We start from the raw sequence: 22,419 nt of genomic DNA on the forward strand, positions 1-22,419 counted from the left end.
CTCAGACCCCCTACCTCTCCTTTCCTTTCTCCTCACACATGGAAGCCATTAGCCCATTACGTCGCTCAACACTGAGGATTGGGGGCCATTTCATTCTCTCTGCGTTTATCGGGATGTCAGCTGGGACGTCACATGCAATTTATCCATGAAACCACACGAGCTCCGCAGAGACGCTGAGCACAGTAATAATGACATAATGTTTGACTGGGGGAGAGTTTGGGGATGATGTAGATATTCCTCCCCAACACTATAAGTCCTCCGTGTAGGCCTTTTTGTCTTAACTTTGACCTGCACGCGATCAGTTTACCTCAGCAGACCTAATGAGCACGGTCAAATGAGCGAATCAAATCACCAGCAAAATAAACTTGTGTGTACGTAGTTTCTTGCAGTTGGGCTAGTTTCAGATAGTAGATAATCATGTTTTAGAGAGTTTGTAATCGGTAGTATACCACGTCCAAAGGGCCCCTACCGTATGCATCGTTTGGATGGATACTTGTTTTATATACCTGCCAGGCTGAGCGATATTCCAGATAGCATTCGGGCTGAGAGCCTCTCCTAGCTTTTCTTCCAGCACTCATATATTCTCTCCCTTTTTTGGCCTCAGTCATCACCATGGCAATTTTGTCACAGAAAAATTGCAGACTCTGCAGAAGTGTAAAGTTAGAAGTAGGCTACTGGAGCAGAGTGTATTTTATCTACTCCAGTCCCTCTCCTCTCCTCACCACCATTTTCTCAAATTAAGCAGCGCTAGTAGAACAGTGTGCCATCCTACAGTGTGTCTTGGTTCACCCACACAGCACACATACACTGAGTATACAAAACATTAGACTGACCAGGTGAGTCCAGGTGAACACTATGATCTCTTATTGATGTAACTTGTTAAATCCACTTCAATCAGTGTAAATGAAGGGGAGGAGACAGGTTAAAGAAGGATTTTTAAGCCTTGAGACAATTGAGACATGGATTGTATGTGTGGGCCATTCAGAGGGTGAATGGGAAAGACAAAATATTAATGTGCCTTTGAACAGGTAAGCACCAGACGCACCGGTTTGTGTCAAGAACTACAATGCTACTGTTTTTTTTACGCTCAACTGTTTCCTGTGTGTATAAAGGATGGTCCACCACCTAAAGGACATCCAGTCAAGTTGACACAACTGTGGTGTTCTTTATGTTTGGTTTAGTCAGTGTCCTGTCCTCTGCAGTCGGCACCTACTTCTTCAAGCCCTTCGACAGCCACATGATATTTAGCAACATTGATTGGACTAAATTGTTTTTAGTATCTTTGTTTTGTTTTCAATCTACTACACAAAGCATATACAGTATAGCTTTGTTGATTTGAGGATGTTTATTTGTTTAAGTTGAAATGGTGCTGGAATAATGGAGACGGTACTGCTGTTGTCTTTGTGCTGACTTGCTGTAACTCCATGGTTCCAAATTAGTAAACTGTTCCAAATGAGTAAACTGTTCCAAATTAGTAAACTGTTCCAAATTAGTAAACTGTTCCAAATTAGTAAACTGTTCCAAATTAGTAGACTTTAGTAAACTGTCAAACATTAAGTTCCACTGCCTCTGCTCCACCCATGTTTCTCCGTGGTTACAGGAGTTGGGTTACTCACATCAGGGCCATAAACGTGCACTGGCGTAGAACCAGTTCACTCTACTGTAATTACAAACGTTAAAAACAATATATAAAAGACCCCTGGCTGACTCGACAAGGCTACTTACTCCAACTGCAAGTAGTGCCCTTGTATAGAATGATCACCCTTCAGCAGCACGGCTAAGTGGAGGCTGGTAATTGGTGCTCCTCTCCTCCGTTCCATTAGGGACAGCTGATGCTACCACAGGGATCCTCTCCTCCTCCTAGCTTTGTGGAGACTATGATGTTGAAGCAACCAGCCCCATCCTCCATCCTTTCCCCTTTTGACTGCCACACACTCGCTCTCACATGGGAGGTCCATAGGCACACACACACACACACACACACACACACACACACACACACACACACACACACACACACACACACACACACACACACACACACACACACATACACAAACACTCATATGCAGCGAGTCGGTGGGAAATGCTAACAGCTACTATAGTTGGTCTGAAATGTTTAAGCACAGGGTTAACTCAGACTGTGTTAGTATGTATCCATTGAGGCTGGTGTGGTGGTGTGGGGGTTGGTGTTAGTCTTGGGGTTGTTGTCGGCATTAGTGTTGGTATTAGTGGTGTTGTTGTGGTTCCTGTGATTTGTGATTGTGTTGGTGCTCGTGCGGATGCAGGTTATTGTGTTGGTGTTGACTGGTCATGCGGCACAGAAAGTTGTCGTGTGTTCAGTGTTCAGCAGAGGGAGCAGAGAGCGTGTGGTGTGGTACTTGCTTCACTAATGAATTTCCTTAGCCAGGTGAGACCATGGGGAGACTATGGGGCGAGCTTATTAGTCAACAGACTACAGAGACGGGAGGCCCTGGAACCAGGCTGATCTCTCTCTCTCTCTCTCTCTCTCTCTCTCTCTCTCTCTCTCTCTCTCTCTCTCTCTCTCTCGCTGTCTCTCTCTCTCTCTCTCTCTCTGTCTGTCTCTTAGGCCGATGGCACAGGACTTTTAGCCAAGCAGAGAACCCCATGGTCAGACAGATGGCCCTAGCAGTAAGTAACATATTGTAAGCTATTTTATATTTTATCATATTGAATAGATTTGGATTTGTGTAGTATTTATGACTGCCCCATCTTAATTTGAAACAGCAATTAGCAAGTGCAGGTGGTTAAAACACACACACAAACACACCGTACCTAATCTTTAGAATCCATTGGGGCAAACGAAGTTCGGCCTCAGAGTCGACCACCACTTTCTCTCTGCTGTGCCTGGAGCCATTACAAAATGGCCTCCACTCTCTGCCTCCAGCTCCTTGTAGCTCTCCCATCCATTTTGTGTGCTACTGTCAAAGTTTTCAGATAGCAAGATGAGAGGAGAGGGAGAGAGAGGGAGAGTTCAAGTCAAGGGTTAGGTTAGGCTAGGCTAGAAAGGAAGTAGAAAAGAGGAGAGCACTAGTCCAGAGTTTTTTTTGGGGGGGGTCTTTCATATTGGAGGTTTAATTGCTGACTGACTGACTGCATACAAATAAGGAGCGCCTATGGAGCCTTCTCAGCTCCTCTTCCCGAAAGAGCTGACCTTGGGCAGACGCCATAAACTGTTCTTTTCTAGTGGCCCAAAATGTGCTACAGCCTGCAGTTGCCCCAGCCCGCCTGTGCCTGGCCCGTAACACAACCTTCCTGTCATGCTTTCAGTGCAGAAGAATAGGAGCAGGGGCCGCTCTAGCTCTCTCCAACATCCCTAACTGCTTCCCCTACCTCGAGCTACAGCCCCAGCCCATGCCTATGCCCTAGTTGTAGTTGCAGGCCCCAGCCCATGCCTATGCCCTAGTTGTAGTTGCAGGCCCCAGCCCATGCCTATGCCCTAGTTGTAGTTGCAGGCCCCAGCCCTAGCTCCAACCTCAACCCCAGCCCATGCCTATGCCCTAGTTGTAGTTGCAGGCCCCAGCCCATGCCTATGCCCTAGTTGTAGTTGCAGGCCCCAGCCCATGACTATGCCCTAGTTGTAGTTGCAGGCCCCAGCCCATGCCCATGCCCTAGTTGTAGTTGCAGGCCCCAGCCCATGCCTATGCCCTAGTTGTAGTTGCAGGCCCCAGCCCTAGCTCCAACCTCAACCCCAGCCCCAGTTCTAGCCCCATCCTCAGCCAAGCCCCAAATCCCAGCTCCAAACCTGACCCCAACCTCACCCCCAGTACAAGCCCTATGTCCCATCCTCAGCCAAGCCCTCAGCCCCAGCTCCAAATTTGACCCCAACCTCAGACCCAGGCTATCCTTAGACAGTACTGCCTACAGCTCTAGAAGTCAGCACATGCCAGGCATTTGATTACACAGGCATATGGTGTATAGATCCCATGTTGCTTAGGCCTAAGACCACGGCTATAGGGAACCACACACCCCCTTATCTGATCTCTTTAGCAATGTGGGAAACCGCTTCAAAGACCCATGGGGGCAATACTTACGAACATTAGAAAAAGTTGCACGTGATTAGCTGTTTCCATTACATAAGCTTGCACATTTAGCCCTAGGCTAACCTCAGCAAGTGTCCGTATCAAACCAGTTAAAATCATCAATGTAGTTGGACGTGGTCCAACAGCACTTTCTGATAATCAAAGCAACTACATCACGTTTGACTGACTGGTCAAATAGCTCTTTGTGTAGAGTGCCTAAATATTATTAAAGTGGCATTGTTTAAAGTGCCTAGTGAGTCTCTATGTAGGCAGCTGCCTCTCTGAGTTAGTGATTGCTGTCTAGCAGTCTGATGGGCTTGAGATAGAAGCTGTTTTTCAGTCTCTCGTTGATGCACCTGTACTGATCTCGCCTTCTGGATGGTAGAGGGGTGAACAGGCAGTGGCTCAGGTGGTTGTTGTCCTTCATGATCTTTTTGGCCTTCCTGTGACATTGGGTGCTGTAGGTGTCCTGCACGGCAGGTAGTTTGCCCACGGTGATGCGTTGGGCAGACCGCACCACCCTCTAGAGAGCCTTGCGGTTGAGGGCAGTGCAGTTGCCGTACCAGGCGGTGATACAGCCCGACAGGATGCTCTCAATTGTGCATCTGTAAAAGTTTGTCAGGGTTTTAGGTGACAAGACCAATTTCTTCAGCCTCCTGAGGTTGAAGAGGCGCTATTGTGCTTTCTTCACCACACTGTCTGTGTGGGTGGACCATTTCAGTTTGTCTGTGATGTGTACGCCGAGAAACTTGAAACTTTCCACCTTCTCCACTCTGCTGTTTCCTGAAGTCCACGATCGTCTCCTTTGTTTTGTTGACGTTGAGTGAGAGGTTGTTTTCCTGACACCACACTCTGAGTGCCCTTACCTCCTCCATGTAGGCTGTCTCGTCTTTGTTGGTAATCAAGCCCACTACTGTTGTGTCGTCTGCAAACTTGATGATTGAGTTGGAGGCGTGCATGGCCACGCAGTCATGGGTGAACAGGGAGTACAGGAGGGGGCTGAGCACACACCCTTGTGGGGCCCCAGTGTTGAGGGTCAGCAAAGTGGAGATGTTGTTTCCTACCTTCACCACCTGGATGAATGATGAGCTTGGATGGTACTATGGTGTTGAATGCTGAGCTGTAGTCAATGAACAGCATTCTTACATAGGTATTACAAAGTGTAATACAGTAGGATTACAGGTTGCACTCTCATTATCATCCTACAGATGCAATATTGTAGTTATTTTAAAGAAGTTTATCGTGAGTCCATTTCATGAGGAGCTTCTTGTCAGAGCTTCTTGCAGACCGACACATAGGCTACTGACACTGCTACATAAATAATCAACGCTACTATAGTATAGGCTATATACATAGATGTGTAGGCCTACACTAAACTTGAATATGCATTAAAAGCAATGAACAGTGTTTTCGTTAATATTTATAAAAATGTTTAAAGCGACGGGTCTCGAACCCACAGTTATGTCATATTTACAAAAATGTAACGTTAGCAGTGCTGCATTCGTAACCAAGTGGAAAGTGGGAATTTACCCCATGCGAATGGAAAAAATCCACTTGAACGGCCCTACAACTGGTAATTCCTTGTGGGAAACTTGTTTATCATCCTGAGCTCCCACTTCTTGTTGTACTTTTAGTTTATGGTTTACGCAGCTTGTTGGTCATTAGCAAATTGGCATTTCTCAACGAGTTCAAAGCACGTGAATGCATCCAACTGATATTTATGATTCACAACTGGTGCATTTCTGCCTCCCACTTGGTTACAAACTAAGCATAATTATCCTAGTCAAGGATGCGACGATCATGCAATATTGGCACTCTACACTTGAGACAGACCAAGTGAAGGGGAACAAAAGTAAACCTTGAATTTGGAGGTTTAAATGTATCACTCTGGTGGCGATATTGACCTATTTTAAGAAATGCCATTGGTTTGTCAAGAAAAAGTGGGCAGTTTGTTATAGGAAATGATCATGGCAACCGTGATTTTCCTAATGTTTGTAAGTATGGCCCCATTCATCTATGCTAAGACAACTGTGCATCATTCCTTCATTAGCAATGTCAGCAAATTCAGAATGCGCTCTCTTTTTAGCAATGTGGGAATCTATAGCCTATAGGCTACTGCCCGCATAGACTAGTGCCACATAGACTAGAGCCACATAGACTAGAGTCACATAGACTGAAGCCACATAGACTGAAGCCACATAGACTAGTGCCACATAGACTAGAGCCACATAGACTGAAGCCACATAGACTAGTGCCACATAGACTAGAGCCACATAGTCTGAAGCCACATAGACTAGAGCCACATAGACTGAAGCCACATAGACTAGAGCCACATAGACTAGAGCCACAGAGACTAGACAGAAGCCTGTGTTCGGCTGTTGAACACCCTTTAGACACACTCTCTTTGGGGACAGACAGTCTCACCCCCTGAGACCCCCTACTGTAGCTCAATTCTTTAGTCTGTTCTCACTCTCTTTACTCTCCTTCCTCCTCTAATCTGCCCATGGGCTCCAGTATGGCACAGAATGGCCTCCATATTGTGTTTCTGGAATGAATTAAAAATATTGCATTAACCATGCCTTATCTGTGTATCATCTATCCAGAGACATAAGCACCCATTTCCCCATGCATCCATACCCAGACCAGACCTTGTGGAAATGATACTGTGAAGCTGCCTTGCCTCTGGTGGGCCTGTGTCTTTATGGTTACACAGAGCAGATGGCCACGCAACATGGTTGCATATCTCACGCTAACACTCACTGGCACTGCCACACACACACACACACACACACACACACACACACACACACACACACACACACACACACACACACACACACACACACACACACACACACACACACACACACACACACACACACACACACACACGCACACGCGCGCGCACACACACACACAGGCCTGAAGAAAAATCAAGTTGGACTCAAGAGGTTTTTATTTTATCTCTGATATACATTAGACAGGAGCGTTAGTCTGCTTTATCAATGCATTTTATGGTTGTCCTGTATGACCAATTCTACAGCTAGCTGGCATTGATAGCAATGGTTTACATGGCAGACCTTATCCTGGCAAAAGCTCGAACTGTACAATAGTTAGCTGTAGCTAACTCTGTGGTAGCTAACTGTCGGCTATAGCTAACCATAGCTAATTGTATAGCTAACTGTACAGTAGCTAACTGTAGCTAACTATATGGTAGCTAACTGTCGGCTATATCTAACCATAGCTAATTGTATAACTAACTGTACAGTACAGTAGTAGCTAACTGTATCATAGCTAACTGTACAGTAGCTAACTGTCCTAGGTGCTAGCCTGTTCGTCAAGGTTACTGTATGTACTGTAGTACACCTCCTGTCTGTCCACTCTGCCAGCCAGTGGTCCAGTAATGTTCAGAGCCAGGGAGAGAGAGCAGAGGAGAGGTATGTGTCCCACCCTCTATTAATAGATCTACGACAGATGCAGCTTTGTGTCGGCAGGGCACTCCACAGCAGGCGCTAGCCTCGTCAGATGGCCAGGGGCTGGGGCACCGTCAAACTGAAGGAGGCAGCCGGCAGGCAGAGGGCTGGACGTTTCAGATCTGTTGACTTGTCTTAATGGACAAGAGGCCCTCTGGGTCATCAGGAAGATGCATGGGTAATAGGGTTAGGGTGTTAGCATGGTGGCTTATGGGTAGTAGTGGGACTGTGACCTTTACTGAGTGCATGTCTATGTGCATGCTTGTGTGCGTGCGTGTGATGAGAAGCAGCTGGAGGGTAAAGCTCCCTCCTCTGGGTGATCCCAGCTGCATGCCCTGTCACTGCAATGACTGAGGCCATTGTTCTTCTATAAAGATGAGGCTAGGGCAAGATCAGCTAACTAGTGCTAGATCAGCTAACTGGGGCTAGATCAGCTAACTAGTGCTAGATCAGCTAACTGGGGCTAGATCAGCTAACTAGTGCTAGACCAGCTAACTGGGGCTAGATCAGCTAACTGGGGCTAGATCAGCTAACTGGGGCTAGATCAGCTAACTAGTGCTAGACCAGCTAACTGGGGCTAGATCAGCTAACTGGGGCTAGATCAGCTAACTGGGGCTAGATCAGCTAACTGGGGCTAGATCAGCTAACTTTGGTTAATCCTACTTCCATACAGGCCATATTAACTCTGGCTCTGGGTGTGAAGGTCAAGGATTTGCTATGAACTGGATCGCATTTATGTGATTTTTTTAAATCATACCTTCAACATGTACAGCAGAATGTCACTCCACAGACAGACACACAGTTACAGCACAACCAGGATGTCTCACAAGGCCCATATCAGCACCAGAGGTTATAGGGAGGTCAGCCTGTCTGACTTTGACCAGAATCCCCACCCCCCACCCACCCACCCACCCAGCCATGTGTAACTGGACCTGGCCTGGCAACCCCCTCCCTGTTCTCTGCTCTCCTCTCTCTGGGCTGGTATAAATAGATGTCCATGCCTGCTCCCTCCCTTAACCCAGGGGGCCAAGAAGCCATTCTTCCCTTTTTAAACACTCTGACGTGTCTGTCTGGATGCCTCCTGTCTGCACCTGGTTACCTCTCTGGACTACACACACACACACACACACCAATAGACACACACACCCACACACACACATCACACACACAAACACACAAACACACACACACACACATACAGACACACACACACATCAGTCTACAGAAGCTCTGTGGTAGGGGGAGTGCAGACAGAGGTGTACGTTTGAGGAGAAAGGCTTTCGTTTTGACTGTAGAGACGCTGCCTGTCTTTAACCGACCATGTAAATGTCCCACTGGTGACCTGGCCTACACACTGAACTCTGTGTCCAGGCACTTCATGCCCTCCAGCTCAGGTTTCCACACTAAACCGGTCAGTGAAATTCAGCTTTATTGTGCTAATATTGATTGATATACTGCATGAAGACTTTCATTCCAAAATGCTATATATCTATTTGCAGAAATGTTGGTAAATGAGCTTTTATTGTTTAAAGAAATTTTGAACGAGATTAGTGTTTTTTTCACTATCTAATCATGGCATAGGGTTGTTCAATGACAGACATGTATTTGTTTAAAATCTATCACTTGATGGATTCATTTCAGAGAATCAAATAATATAATTTTTTTGTAAAACGCTATATATCCGCCTCACACTCAGAGAAATAAGTAGTACTGTTGGGTTTTACACAGTCAAATGTAACAAATGAAAAAGTAATTCAAAACAGTAATATGAGATCTGGATGTTAAACGTTACATTTACATTTTACATTTTAGTCAAATGTAAGTCCAGAGCAATTAACAGTATGTGCATTCATCTAAAGATAGCCACATATCACAGTCAAATATACAGGATACCAACATTCCATTCCAGCTATTCCAGCACAATGGATATATAGCGTTTTGCAAAAATAAATTATAACAATCATACAAATCTAAAATCTATGAATTAAAAATCAGAGAACAGTAATATTTTACGCACATATGAAGAAACCCATAAGTAATCATTTCTGATGAAAAAACTTCATATTGACTGTAGCGTTAATGCTCATTAACCTTGTCTTGGCGTACTGATAGCATTATGGTGGACAGCTAATGGAGGAGGCAGGTCTGTGAGCCTCTGCCTGTAGTCAGACAGCTAATGGAGGAGGCAGGTCTGTGAGCCTCTGCCTGTAGTCAGACAGCTAATGGAGGAGGCAGGTCTGTGAGCCTCTGCCTGTAGTCAGACAGCTAATGGAGGAGGCAGGTCTGTGAGCCTCTGCCTGTAGTCAGACAGCTAATGGAGGAGGCAGGTCTGTGAGCCTCTGCCTGTAGTCAGACAGCTAATGGAGGAGGCAGGTCTGTGAGCCTCTGCCTGTAGTCAGACAGCTAATGGAGGAGGCAGGTCTGTGAGCCTCTGCCTGTAGTCAGACAGCTAATGGAGGAGGCAGGTCTGTGAGCCTCTGCCTGTAGTCAGACAGCTAATGGAGGAGGCAGGTCTGTGAGCCTCTGCCTGTAGTCAGACAGCTAATGGAGGAGGCAGGTCTGTGAGCCTCTGCCTGTAGTCAGACAGCTAATGGAGGATGCAGGTCTGTAAGCCTCTGCCTGTAGTCAGACAGCTAATGGAGGAGGCAGGTCTGTGAGCCTCTGCCTGTAGTCAGACAGCTAATGGAGGAGGCAGGTCTGTGAGCCTCTGCCTGTAGTCAGACAGCTAATGGAGGAGGCAGGTCTGTGAGCCTCTGCCTGTAGTCAGACAGCTAATGGAGGATGCAGGTCTGTAAGCCTCTGCCTGTAGTCAGACAGCTAATGGAGGAGGCAGGTCTGTGAGCCTCTGCCTGTAGTCAGACAGCTAATGGAGGATGCAGGTCTGTGAGCCTCTGCCTGTAGTCAGAGAGCTAATGGAGGATGCAGGTCTGTGAGCCTCTGCCAGTAGTCAGACAGCTAATGGAGGAGGCAGCAGGAGACAGAGGAGGGATATCAGTTACAGATGCTCCAGTTAGGAGTGAACCAGTGTTTGCTGAGGTTGCATACTTTTAAAAAGACACACTCTGGGACTCTGAGTGACACAGCGGTCTAAGGCACTGCATCGCAGTGCTAGAGGCGTTACTATAGACACAGGTTCATTCCCGGGCTTTTCTACAACCGGCCGTGGCCGGGAGTCCCATAGGACGGCATACAATTGGCCCAGCATCGTCCGGGTTAGGGGAGGGTTTGGCCGGTGAGGCTTTACTTGGCTCATCGCACTCTAGCGCCTCCTTGTGGCGGTCCGGGTGCCTGCAGGCTGACCCCGGTCGCCAGTTGAACAGTGTTTCCTCCAACACATTGGTGCAGCTGGCTTCCGGGATTAGCTGGTAGGTGTTAAGGAGCGCGGTTAGAGGGGCCATGTTTCGGCGGACGCATGACTCCACCTTCGCCTCTCCCGAGGCCTTGGGGAGTTGCAGCAAAGAGACAACATTTTAATATTGGGGAGAAAAAGGGGGCTAAAATACAACAGAAAAAAAAGACACTCTCTCTCTTCAGGTGACCCCACTCCTGCTAATCAGGGTGGTTTACATTCTATTGCATGACCATGTCTGGTGCTTTTGAGTATGTGTGTGTGTGTGTGTGTGTGTGTGTGTGTGTGTGTGTGTGTGTGTGTGTGTGTGTGTGTGTGTGTGTTTGCGCTTGTGTGTGTGTCCTTGTGTGTGTGTGCCTGCGTAAGTTCGTGAGTGTATGCGTGTACGTGCGTGCATGCGTATGTACCTAGAAGCCAAGCCTCCAGTGATTCACATCCCAGAACAGTAAGCAAGGCTATGTTTAATAATGCAGGCAGCAAAATACTCACTACTGAGCAGACACAATGATCCTCTCAAGACATACTGTGCTGTACCATACTGTGCTGTACTATACTGTACTACTGTGCTACTGTACTATACTACTGTGATTTGTACTGTACTGCTGTACTACTGTATTGCACTACTGTACTACTGTACTACTGTACTGTACTGCTGTACTACTGTACTGTACCACTGTCTTACTGTACTCATGTACTGTACTACTGTACTATTGTACTGTACTACTGTACTGTTGTAATGTACTGATGTACTACTTTACTACTTTACTGTACTACTGTACTGTACTGTATTCTCCTGCTCCTATCAGGCATAGGGGATATAGCAACACATCCAACAGGATTATATGACACAATGATCCTCTCAAGACATACTGTGCTGTACTATACTGTACTACTGTGCTACTGTACTATACTACTGTGATTTGTAGTGTACTGCTATACTACTGTACTTCCGTACTTACGTACTGTACTACTGTACTACTGTACTGTACCACTGTCCTACTGTACTCATGTACTGTACTACTGTACTATTGTATTGTACTACTGTACTACTGTACTGTACTGTACTCTCCTGCTCCTATCAGACATAGGGGATATAGCTACGCATCCAACAGGATTATATGACCGAACAGCAGGCATTGTGACAGTGAACGAGAGAATGTGTGTGCATCCTTGGGTGCTTACTCATGCATTAACACACAAATTGCATTTTATTTTCATTTCACCAGGCAATTGATTGAAAACATACTCATTTACTGTACGGCAATGACCTTTTTCTTGCATTTTGTTGCAAGAACGCAAAGCTCAAGTTGATGTTTTTCCCTCCAACTAACTGATTTCTCCTGTTCGTTCCTTTCAGACAGAGCTACCTGACAAGCCGCTGTGAGCATGATGGAGGGAGGAGGAGGAGGGAGGAGGCGGTAGGCCAGTGTATTCCCCTCTCTCTCTCTCTCTCTGTTCATTAGGGAGCAGGTGAGAAACATTAACAGCAGCAGCTGCACTGCTCCGCACACATGGTTGAGGGCTTGAGCTAGTCCACCCCACTTTCTGTCTGTCCACCAGTGGAAACTCACTCCTTTCTGGGAAATGCCTAGTGTACACCAGTTACCAGGAATGCATTTAGTAAAGGTTTCCGGGACACACATTAAGCCCTGTCCTGTACTAAATAGCTCTTTAAATGGAGATGCTCTATTAAATATGCTTTTTACTTCTGGAAAACTGTCCCATTGACACTTCAGACAATCCCAGTATCTCTGTGTCAGACTGGTTAGAGGTGAATGAATCTGTGATTATGTGTTTATGTTTAATTCTTTCTAAACAAAAGAAAGAAAGTTCCACACTCTGCTCCCAAATATGTAACGAGTAAACCATAACCAACGTTGCAGCACGCGGAGTTACAACATTAATGCTTGAACCAGGTTGCTTTTCACTATGTGTCACACCTAACCATTTTTCTGTGTTTACTGAGGTGTTGTTGAAGCTGTCTTCCTGACTTAGCTGACTGGGACCATGGTACTGGAGGACCAGAGTAGACTGACGGGTCTATCACTGTGCTTTGGGGTGAGGTAGTAGGTTGTATAGTTTTAGGGTCATTCCCTTCCTGTCAGATAACTATACAACTTACTGTCTTTCCTGAGGTGGCTGTAATATCATCCTTCATCTCTGCAGCGCGCCCGCCACCCGGACCTCGATAGGAATACGTATTATGTACTAATTCAAGTGTATAACATGTTTGTAATGTCATTTATATTGTATCTATGCATCATTTGGTTCTGTTCTGGCTCTTTGCATACTATATGTATTATTTTGCCGTGAAACTGCTCTGCCTCTATGATGTTCGCACGGGGTGAGGTAGTAGGTTGTGTGGTTTCAGGGTAGTGATTTTGCCCCATCAGGAGATAACTATACAATTTACTGCCTTCCCTGAAGGGCAGCAAGACTTCACCAGACAACAGCAGAGGCCGCCGTTGGCACCACATGATAATCTAGCATCAAAAATAGGTATGCATTTAGGTATCTAGGTATAAAATAGTTATCTATCTGTTAATCAGCTCCAGAGGACACAGGAGCATTTCAGGTACTAGTCAGGTACAAGTCTACTGACAACCTATGATTACCATGTAGCTAACATGTTATTGGATAACTTTGAAATTGTAAGTTTTCAAATGAGTAATAAAAATAATTATTTTATAAATGTCGTCCGTACCTTGTCTTTCTTTTTGCTGTGTTTGGATTTGTTAAATGATAATTTTCAAATGGCACTCGCACTTCTGAGCTATCTTTTTTGCAGGTGCATGGTAATAAGATGAGAAAAAACTGCAACCCCATTCGATGCATTGAACGGATGTGGGTGGAGCTATGTCTACATAAGGGTGCTAATTTAAAAAAACTCACAAAAGCTCTGACGAAGGCCTTGAGGCTGATACGTAAACCTTATTATAGAGCAGTGATACTATTTTAATTTTACTAGGCAAGTCAGCTAAGAACAAATTCTTATTTCAATGACGGCCTACCCTGGCCAAACCCAGACAATGCTGGGCCAATTGTGCGCCGCCCTATGGGACTCCCAACCACGGCCTAATGTGATACAGCCTGGATTCAAACCAGGGACTGTAGTGATGCCTCTGGCACTGAGATGCAGTGCCTTAGACCGCTGTGCCACTCAGGAGCCCATACTAGCAAGAGCAGTTTGGGTTTGTTCTTTTTTCTCATCTTAAATTATAATATGAAAGTCTTTGATGCGTATGTGCATCAAATGATGGTAAGAGGGACCTGCTAAATGACAAAATCAAATGTTTTCATTAACTGTGTCCTTGCTTTATTAAAGTTCATCTGAAAAAAACTGCAGAGTGAAGTATAAATTACCTCAACAGGAGGTCAAGTACAGATTTGAAACGTATGGCACACCAAGGGTTTCGGATCGCAAGTACATGTGCCAGTAAACTACTCAAACACAATTTGCATTGATATACAGTGTCTTCGGAAAGTATTCAGACCCCTTGACCTTTTCCACATGTTGTTACGTTACAGCCTTATTCTAATTGATTAAATACAACAAAATCCTCAGCATTCTACACACAATGCCCCATAATGACAAAGCAAAAACAGGTTTTTCGAAAAATCCTGTTTCCATTGATCATCCTTGAGATGTTTCCTCAACTTGATTGGAGTCCACCTATGGTAAATTCAATTGATTGGACATGATTTGGAAAGGCACACACCCATCTATATAAGGTCCCACAGTTGACGGTGCATGTCAGAGCCAAGATCAAGTCATGAGGTCAAAGGAGTTGTCCATAGAGCTCCAAGACAGGATTGTGTCGAGGCACATATCTACGGAAGGGTACCAAAACATTTCTGCATCATTGAAGCTCCCCAAGAACACAGTGGCCTCCATCATTCTTAAATTGAAGAAGTTTGGAACCACCGAGACTCTTCCTAGAGCTGGCTGCATGACCAGACTGAGCAATCGGGGGAGAAGGGCATTGGTCAGGGAAGTGACCAAGAACCCGATGGTCACTGACAGAGCTCTAGGTTCCTCTGTGGAGATGGGAGAAACTTCCAGAAGGACAACCATCTCTGCAGCTCACAATCAATCAGGCCTTTATTCTATAGTGGCCAGACAGAAGCCACTCCTCAGTAAAAGGCACATGACAGCCTGCTTGGAGTTTGCCAAAAGACTGCTAAAGACTCTCAGACCATGAGAAACAAGATTCTATGGTCTGATGAAACCAAGATTGAACTATTTAGCCTGAATGCCAAGCATCACGTCTGAAGGAAACCTGGCACCATCCCTACGGTGAAGCATGGTGGTGGCAGCATCATGCTGTGGGGATGTTTTTCAGCGGCAGGGACTGGGAGACTAGTCAGGATCGAGGAAAGATGAATGGCGTAAAGTACAGAGAGATTCTTGATGAAAACCTTCTCCAGAGCGCTCAGGACCTCAGAATGGGCTTGATGGTTCACCTTCAAACAGGACAATGACCCTAAGCACACAGCCAAGACAACGCAGGAGTGGCTTCGGAACAAGTCTCTGAGTGGCCCAGCCAGAGCCCGGACTTGAACCTGGTTGAACATCTTTCGAAAGACCTGCAAATAGCTGTGCAGCAGCGCTCCCCATCCAAACTGACAGAGGTTGAGAAAATCTGCAGAGAGGAATGAGAGCCACCCCCCAAATACAGGTGTCCCAAGCTTGTAGCGTCATACCCAAGAAGACTTGAGGGTGTAATCGCTGCCAAAGGTGCTTCAACAAAGTACTGAGTAAAGGGTCTGAATACCTACGTAAATGTGATATTTCAGTTTCTTATTTTTAATGCATTTTTGCAAAAGATTCTAAAAAGCTGTTTTTGCTTTGCCATTATGGGTTATTGTGTGTAGATTGATGAGGGGAAAAGTGTTTAAGTTTTTTAAATCCATTTTAGAATAAGATTATAACGTAACAAAATGTGGAAATGTCAAGGGGTCTGAATACTTTCCGAATGCACTGTAAATAGCATTCTCCATCCCCCAAATGTATGAGTGTGTAGTTTCTCACTCCCTCAGTGCAGCGTAGATTAGTATGGATGCTGCACCTCTTCCCAATCCTCCCACCGGCCACCATATTGAACTGACTTGAGCCTTGGACCTTGTGACAAATGAGAGGGAGTTGAATACTAAGACACATAAGACAATGGCTCTCTGTCTGTTCACCCTGTCTCAGGGAGACACTGAGCATTTCGACTACATTATTCATTTTCTGTAGATAGTGGTAACAGTGACTACCTGTGGAATGAGGTCATATCAATCCCACAGTGACTGTCTTCACCTGCACCCTTTTCAAGGCATTCACTTGAAAGAAAGCCACAAAGTGGGTGTCCTCTCACACATCCATCTGAAATATGACTTTCCCCTATTATAAACAGAATCGCATTTATTCACAATCTGCATTTAGATAAATTGTATTCCACTTTAATACTTGAAACACAATTTACTGGGATGAACAAGATCTATTCCACCTTATTACCTTATCCCATAGGGCGGCGCACAATTGGCCCAATGTTGTCCGGGTTAGGGGAGGGTTTGGCCGTCATTGTAAACTAAGAATTTGATCTTGACTGACTTGCCAAGTTAAATAAAGGTTCAATTTTAAAAAATGAACATTGAAATTTAAATCTGCTTTGAATTCAAAAAGGTGATTAGATCGCCATCTAGTGCCTGCTTGTAGACCAGAGCCACTCAACAATCACACAATAACATACAGTCTCTACATTGCTCCTGTATATATATATATATATATATATATATATATATATATGTATATATATATATATATGTATATATATATATATATATATATATATATATATATATATATATATATATGTATATATATATATATATATATATATATATATGTATATATATATATATATGTATATATATATATATGTATATATATATATATATATATATATATATATATATATATATATATATGTATATATATATATATATATATATATATATATATATATATATATATATATATATATATATATATATATATATATATGCTGAAATGCACACTGTGCATCACAATTAAATTTACTTAAATGTGTTGAAATCCAGATGCACTCTAAAATGTAATTTAACTGCAAAGTAGATTGTGCTGAGAAATTGTTTAGCAATTAGGGATATATATATATATATATATATATATATATATATAGGGAACCCTATATATATATATATATATATATATATATACCTAATTGCTAAACAATTTCTCAGCACAATCTATTTTGCAGTTAAATTAGATTTTAGAGTGCATCTGAATTCCAACACATTTAAGTAAATTAAATTTTGATGCACAGTGTGCATTTCAGCAGCAGGTGGGACTAGAGGGCCATTTTACTAAATCCAGACCCATCTAGGGGGAAACGGGGATACCAAGTCAGTTGTCCAACTGAATGCATTCAACTGAAATGTGTCATTTAACCCAACCCCTCTGAATCAGAGAGGTGCAGGGGGGGGGGGGGGGCTGCTTTAATCGACATCCACTTCTTCGGCGCCCAGGAAACAGTGGGTTAACTGCCTTGCTCAGGGACATAACGACAGATTTTTACCTTGTCAGCTCGGGGATTCAATCCAGCAACCTTCCAGGTACTGGCCCAAAGCTCTAACCACTACAGGCCAGTAGTCCAGACACAGATATTTAATTGATATTGATTGATATTTGATCTCTACTAAAAAATGTAATAACTTCTATGCAGTTGGCAGCATAAAGACATTACTCCAATGTTTGAACAGTTGAAACTCGCTAAATAGTAGAAAGTAGGTCATTCAATCGACGTTCCTACCGGTCGTATCACGACATCCTCTATATCAGGGATGGTAGGCATGCTGATCTTTTTTGTTGTTGCTTAGTGCTTCCAAAAGCCTGGGGCTAGCTCTGACTGTGTGTGGAGGGTATGTGGGAACTCGCTGAGCCACTGCAGCCCCTCATGATGCGTTCAGATTTTTTGTGGCCCCCACCCCATCAATGTTTCCCATCCCTGATCTATATGAAGGCAGCTGCCACTTCATTAAAACCGATGGAATCAGTTTACCATAGCGCACTTCGTTTTACTAAGGGAGACAGGTTCAGTACACATCACTACATTCTTTACCAGAAGTAGGCTGGCCCTCTTGGAAGTCACGCTCTCTTTTTTTATTTATAAAGCTCTCTTACAAAAACTCCCACTGTATCTAACTTTGTTAATAACCTTTAGACATACGAGTTATCGTTCATGGTCTCAGGGATGGTTAACTCTGGAAATACCTTTGTTCCCCTCAGAGTTAGGTAAATCTGCTTTTAGTTTGTTGGCACACCATGTATGAAAAAATCTACAGAGTTCGTACAGCTGGATGTTCTGGTGCCTCTCTGGCAGTTCAAACTGATTGGGGCCCACTTTGCTGATGAATGTAATTGTGTTTCTTGAATGTATTTGAAGTTTTTGTATATTTGCATTATATTGTATTTAGTAAACTATTTATATACATGGTTCCCTTGTGAAAGAGAGACTGGTCTCTATTTTAACAGAGGGACTCTATTAAAATAAAGGTACAATTAACCAAATAAAAACTGTATTTGAAAGGATGACAAGAAATAGAAAGTGTAGGATTCAGTCTGATGCCAAAGCCTGCCGTGGTTTGAGGGTACATTTATGGTAGGCATTTATGAGCCATCTGTAAGCAAGTATCTGTGCATCTCATCTCCTCATACTGATTCATGATCCTATACATTTATGGTCAGGTAGATCTGATCACAATCAGATCACAATGCGTCTTTTAATCGTCTACACCTGTCTAAAAATATGGGCACAGTCAGAATGCGGAGAAGATTAGGATTAAAGATGCCTGCCAGGGTTTTTTGGGGCAAAACGAGGTGAATGAAGTAGGTTTGAGGAATTAGGTTCAGGACATTGTGCCATTCTGTCTCAAATGGGAGTCAATGGGTTGTTCCTCAATAAAGAAGCTGTGGGGAAACATTCTGTGTCAATCCCCCAGATTCAGATTGTGAAACCAAATAAAGAGGTACAGACAGAAAAAATCCAATGCCCGACACTTTTTGACAACCCCTCTGAAAAGTGTTGAAATGAGCCTTATCTTCTAATGTTCCTTTGCTCACAGCGAGGAACCTCCAGTGCAATGGCTGGTGGCTAGGGCCTTGGAGCCGCTCCAGGGAACCTCCAGTGCAATGGCTGGTGACTGGGGCCTTGGAGCCACTCCAGGGAACCTCCAGTGCAATGGCTGGTGACTGGGACCTTGGAGCCACTCCAGGGAATGCAGAGAGCTGCCGATTACCGCTTGTCATGAGGCTCTGTGTGTGTGTGTGTGTGTGTGTGTGTGTGTGTGTGTGTGTGTGTGTGTGTGTGTGTGTGTGTGTGTGTGTGTGTGTGTGTGTGCGCGTGCGTGCATATATTTGTGTGTGGGAAGAGGAGGAGGGTATCTGGGCCAAGGTCTGATGGAGCAACACACAGCACTCTGCCAATGGCACTGGACACAGTGTGATAGAGTCCAGACCGGGGACAGAACATGAGGAAACAGGCTGCAGGAGAAATCAGTGGAGGGTTGTTGCACACTCAGCACCTGACCAGGCCAGTACAAACACAAATGGTCCATTAAGGGAATGTTTCCTTTTTACAACCAAATCAACATTTTTATATGTAAATGGCATGTTATGGAAGGTTCCAGAGACCTTCTTCCAAACAGCAAATCACATCCTCATCCTCATTGTGTAGTATGTGGCCCCTGAAAATGCATGAACAAAGGCTCCAAAAACACCCAGATACACTTTCAGAACCAGCAAAGCTATCAGTATTCATCCATGTTTCTCAAACGTCACATTTCGAAGTTGTTCCAAATGTCAAATATCGAAGTGTTTAAGGTTAAGGTTAGGCATCAACTCTGAATGGCTAAGGTAAGGGTTAAGGTTTGGGATAGGCTTAAAACAAAAATAAAAACAACAACTTTCTATCGCTGGATCCAACATGCAACATTTAAAATCAGATGTTAACGCCCATCCACCATCCCAGTCCACAACACCCTAGTAAAACCGAGACCTACTTGAAGGTAACAGCATTCACTGTTGCCCCTAGAGGCCATTTTACACGTCATCGCCCAATGTCCTCAGACATGGATGGATGTCGAATACTGACTTGTATGACGGGTGACCTGGCTGCTTAATATGGCGTTGGGCCACCATGAGCCACCAAAACAGCTTCAATGCACCTTGCCATAGATTCTACAAGTGTCTGAAACTTCCTGTGTGGAAGCACCCCATGCTTTCCACAGCTAAGATGCTTTATGTTCGGGTTTCCTTTATTTTGGCAGTTACATGCAGCAGCAGGCTATGTGGAAAATGGAACAGCTGGATAGGGGAAACGGCTTGAGTTGTGCAAAAGGGAATATAACATTGCGGATAAAGTTCGGAATGACACAATTTCATGCGTACAACATCTTAACATCTGCATCACTATACTGAGAGCTTTGTCGTTTCTAAAAGGATGTATTTGGGTGTTTTTGGAGCCTTTGTTCATGTTTTTTCAGGGCTCCATATTACACAACGAGGACGAAGAAGTGATTTGCTGTTTGGGTTAAATTTCTCAAAAACATGCGATATCACAAAAAAGATGTCTGGAACCTTCCATAACATGCCATTTATATCAAAAATAGAGATTTGGTTGTAACAAAGGAAACTTCTCCTTTAATGTTGAACTTATTGCAGCAATTTATTGGAGGACTTCATGGCTTGGCTAGTCAATATTATCATATTAACATGTATCTAAATCAGTTAAACTGTGGGTAACTTAATACACCCCACCATTATGTGTTTGGCATTCTTCACAGTGATACTGTATTGACTGGTTTTCATATTATCCACAGAAGTGTGGCTGAAGAATTTAGGCAACAGCAAAACAGTTTTTTTGAATGAAGTGTATTTTTTAAACCTATTTTATACAAGCTGTTCTTTGACCAGGTCCTCCATCCCTGCAATGGTGTGCCTGTGTTGTGTGCACAGTAGGCTATAGTATGACCTTGTCAAAAATGCTATGGGCAGATAGCCTAGCGGTTAAGAACATTGGGCCAGTAGGTTGCTGGTTCGTATCCCTGAGTCGACTAGGTGAAAAATCTGTCTATGTGCCTTTGAGCAAAGCACTTAACCTTCATTGCTTCTGTAAGTCGCACTGGAAAAGAGCGTCTGCTAAATGACTGAAATGTAAAATCAAGTCCTATGTCTTGTCCTATGTCAAGTCCTATGTCTTGTCCTATGTCAAGTCCTATGTCTTGGGCCAATGGTGAGCTGTGGAGGCAGGGGGGCATGACACATGACATGAAGGAGAGTCACATGACGTGTCTGTGTGTGATGACATTTCAGGGGTTGTCTGACCACAGGATGTGTGCCTTCTGCAGCACTGAATACGGGAGAAAGCACAGCACCCTTCAATGCAGAATAAGATCCTATTTTATTATGATGAGAGGAATGCACAGTAGTACAGGAACAATAATAGGAGCCAGAGGTTATGTTTATAACCCTGTAATACATATACATACATATAAAAACATTTTAGTAACTGTAGATAAAGGGAGTTAAAAGTTATTAAAATACCCATATTTCTGGTCTTCAGCTTCTGTGAACATTTTTCCTACTACATTGGCCAACGCAGCAGCGTTGGGTTGGATTATTGCCTTGCTCCCTAATGTCATTCCTTTGTTAGGGGGCGTCCTGCTCAAGGGAAAGACGGGCTCTTTCTATTCGCTGAAAAGATAGGTGTGTCAGGGGGGGGTTGTGGTTCTTTCACACCAGCTGTCAATCATTACGTCAGTTCCGGCTGGTGGGCAGTGCTCTGTGGGCTGTATGTGGGCGGTTTTGACAGCAGCAGAGTTGTTTAGGAGACAAACAAGGACGTGTTGAAGGGGACAATTCTTTCCCTCCTTGTTCCACTCGAACTCGCACTGACAGCTTCTCAACGCACGGAGGTTTCTGACGGGATGTCGGTTTCCGATCGGGCTGTCCGTTGTAAGGTAGATCGATTTGATAGGTTTATTATTGCACATATCGATGTGACTCTCAATGCATTGCTTGCTTCATGACTGATATCACAGAATTTCTAGACTGTATAGTTTTGACATTGAATTGAAGTGTTAAGATTGAAATTTGCCGGTGTTCATCGACTGATATCTTTAAAGAATGTATCCCATTCATGATAGTTTCAGCAACAAAAACTGAAAAATCAATGAATGCATGTTGCAACAAGATATCTGGGGCCATTGTTATTGTACAGTCGAGTACGCCTGCGCATCCGACCTATGTATATGATACATGCTTTTTGGGATGTAGGCCAATGGCTGTTGATAGCTCCAGGGGTCCGAACTGCAGGGGTCCGCGAAAATATATATATAAAAAAGTAATTGATTTTGATTATTGGATAATTTCAATGTTTTAATGAATATCGCTAGCAACAACAGAATAAACCCATGTTGAATGACATACCTACAGTAGAGGATAATGTTTTACTTCTAATGATGGCAACTT

At 44.1% G+C, this 22,419-nt stretch overlaps 1 protein-coding gene and 1 long non-coding RNA gene across 3 annotated transcripts in view; both read left to right on the top strand.

Annotated features, from left to right (window-relative positions):
- The first annotated feature begins 1,967 nt into the window (after window positions 1-1,967).
- Window positions 1,968-13,561, top strand: LOC118945780. Its single transcript, XR_005040879.1, has 2 exons — window positions 1,968-2,652; window positions 12,223-13,561. It is a non-coding gene; the product is annotated as an uncharacterized LOC118945780 (long non-coding RNA).
- Window positions 13,562-21,749: 8,188 nt separating this feature from the next.
- Window positions 21,750-22,419, top strand: part of LOC110521393 (peroxisome proliferator-activated receptor alpha) — a 66,275-nt gene continuing 65,605 nt past the window's right edge. The window contains exon 1 of one of the 2 annotated variants that reach the window (XM_021598925.2): window positions 21,750-21,908. The gene's annotated coding sequence lies outside the window, so the exon portion shown is untranslated. The remainder of the gene's footprint in view (window positions 21,909-22,419) is intronic. The other variant, XM_036968538.1, reaches the window with a different exon arrangement.

The sequence above is a fragment of the Oncorhynchus mykiss genome, chromosome 30 (assembly GCF_013265735.2).
Source record: "Oncorhynchus mykiss isolate Arlee chromosome 30, USDA_OmykA_1.1, whole genome shotgun sequence".
NCBI lineage: Eukaryota > Metazoa > Chordata > Actinopteri > Salmoniformes > Salmonidae > Oncorhynchus > Oncorhynchus mykiss.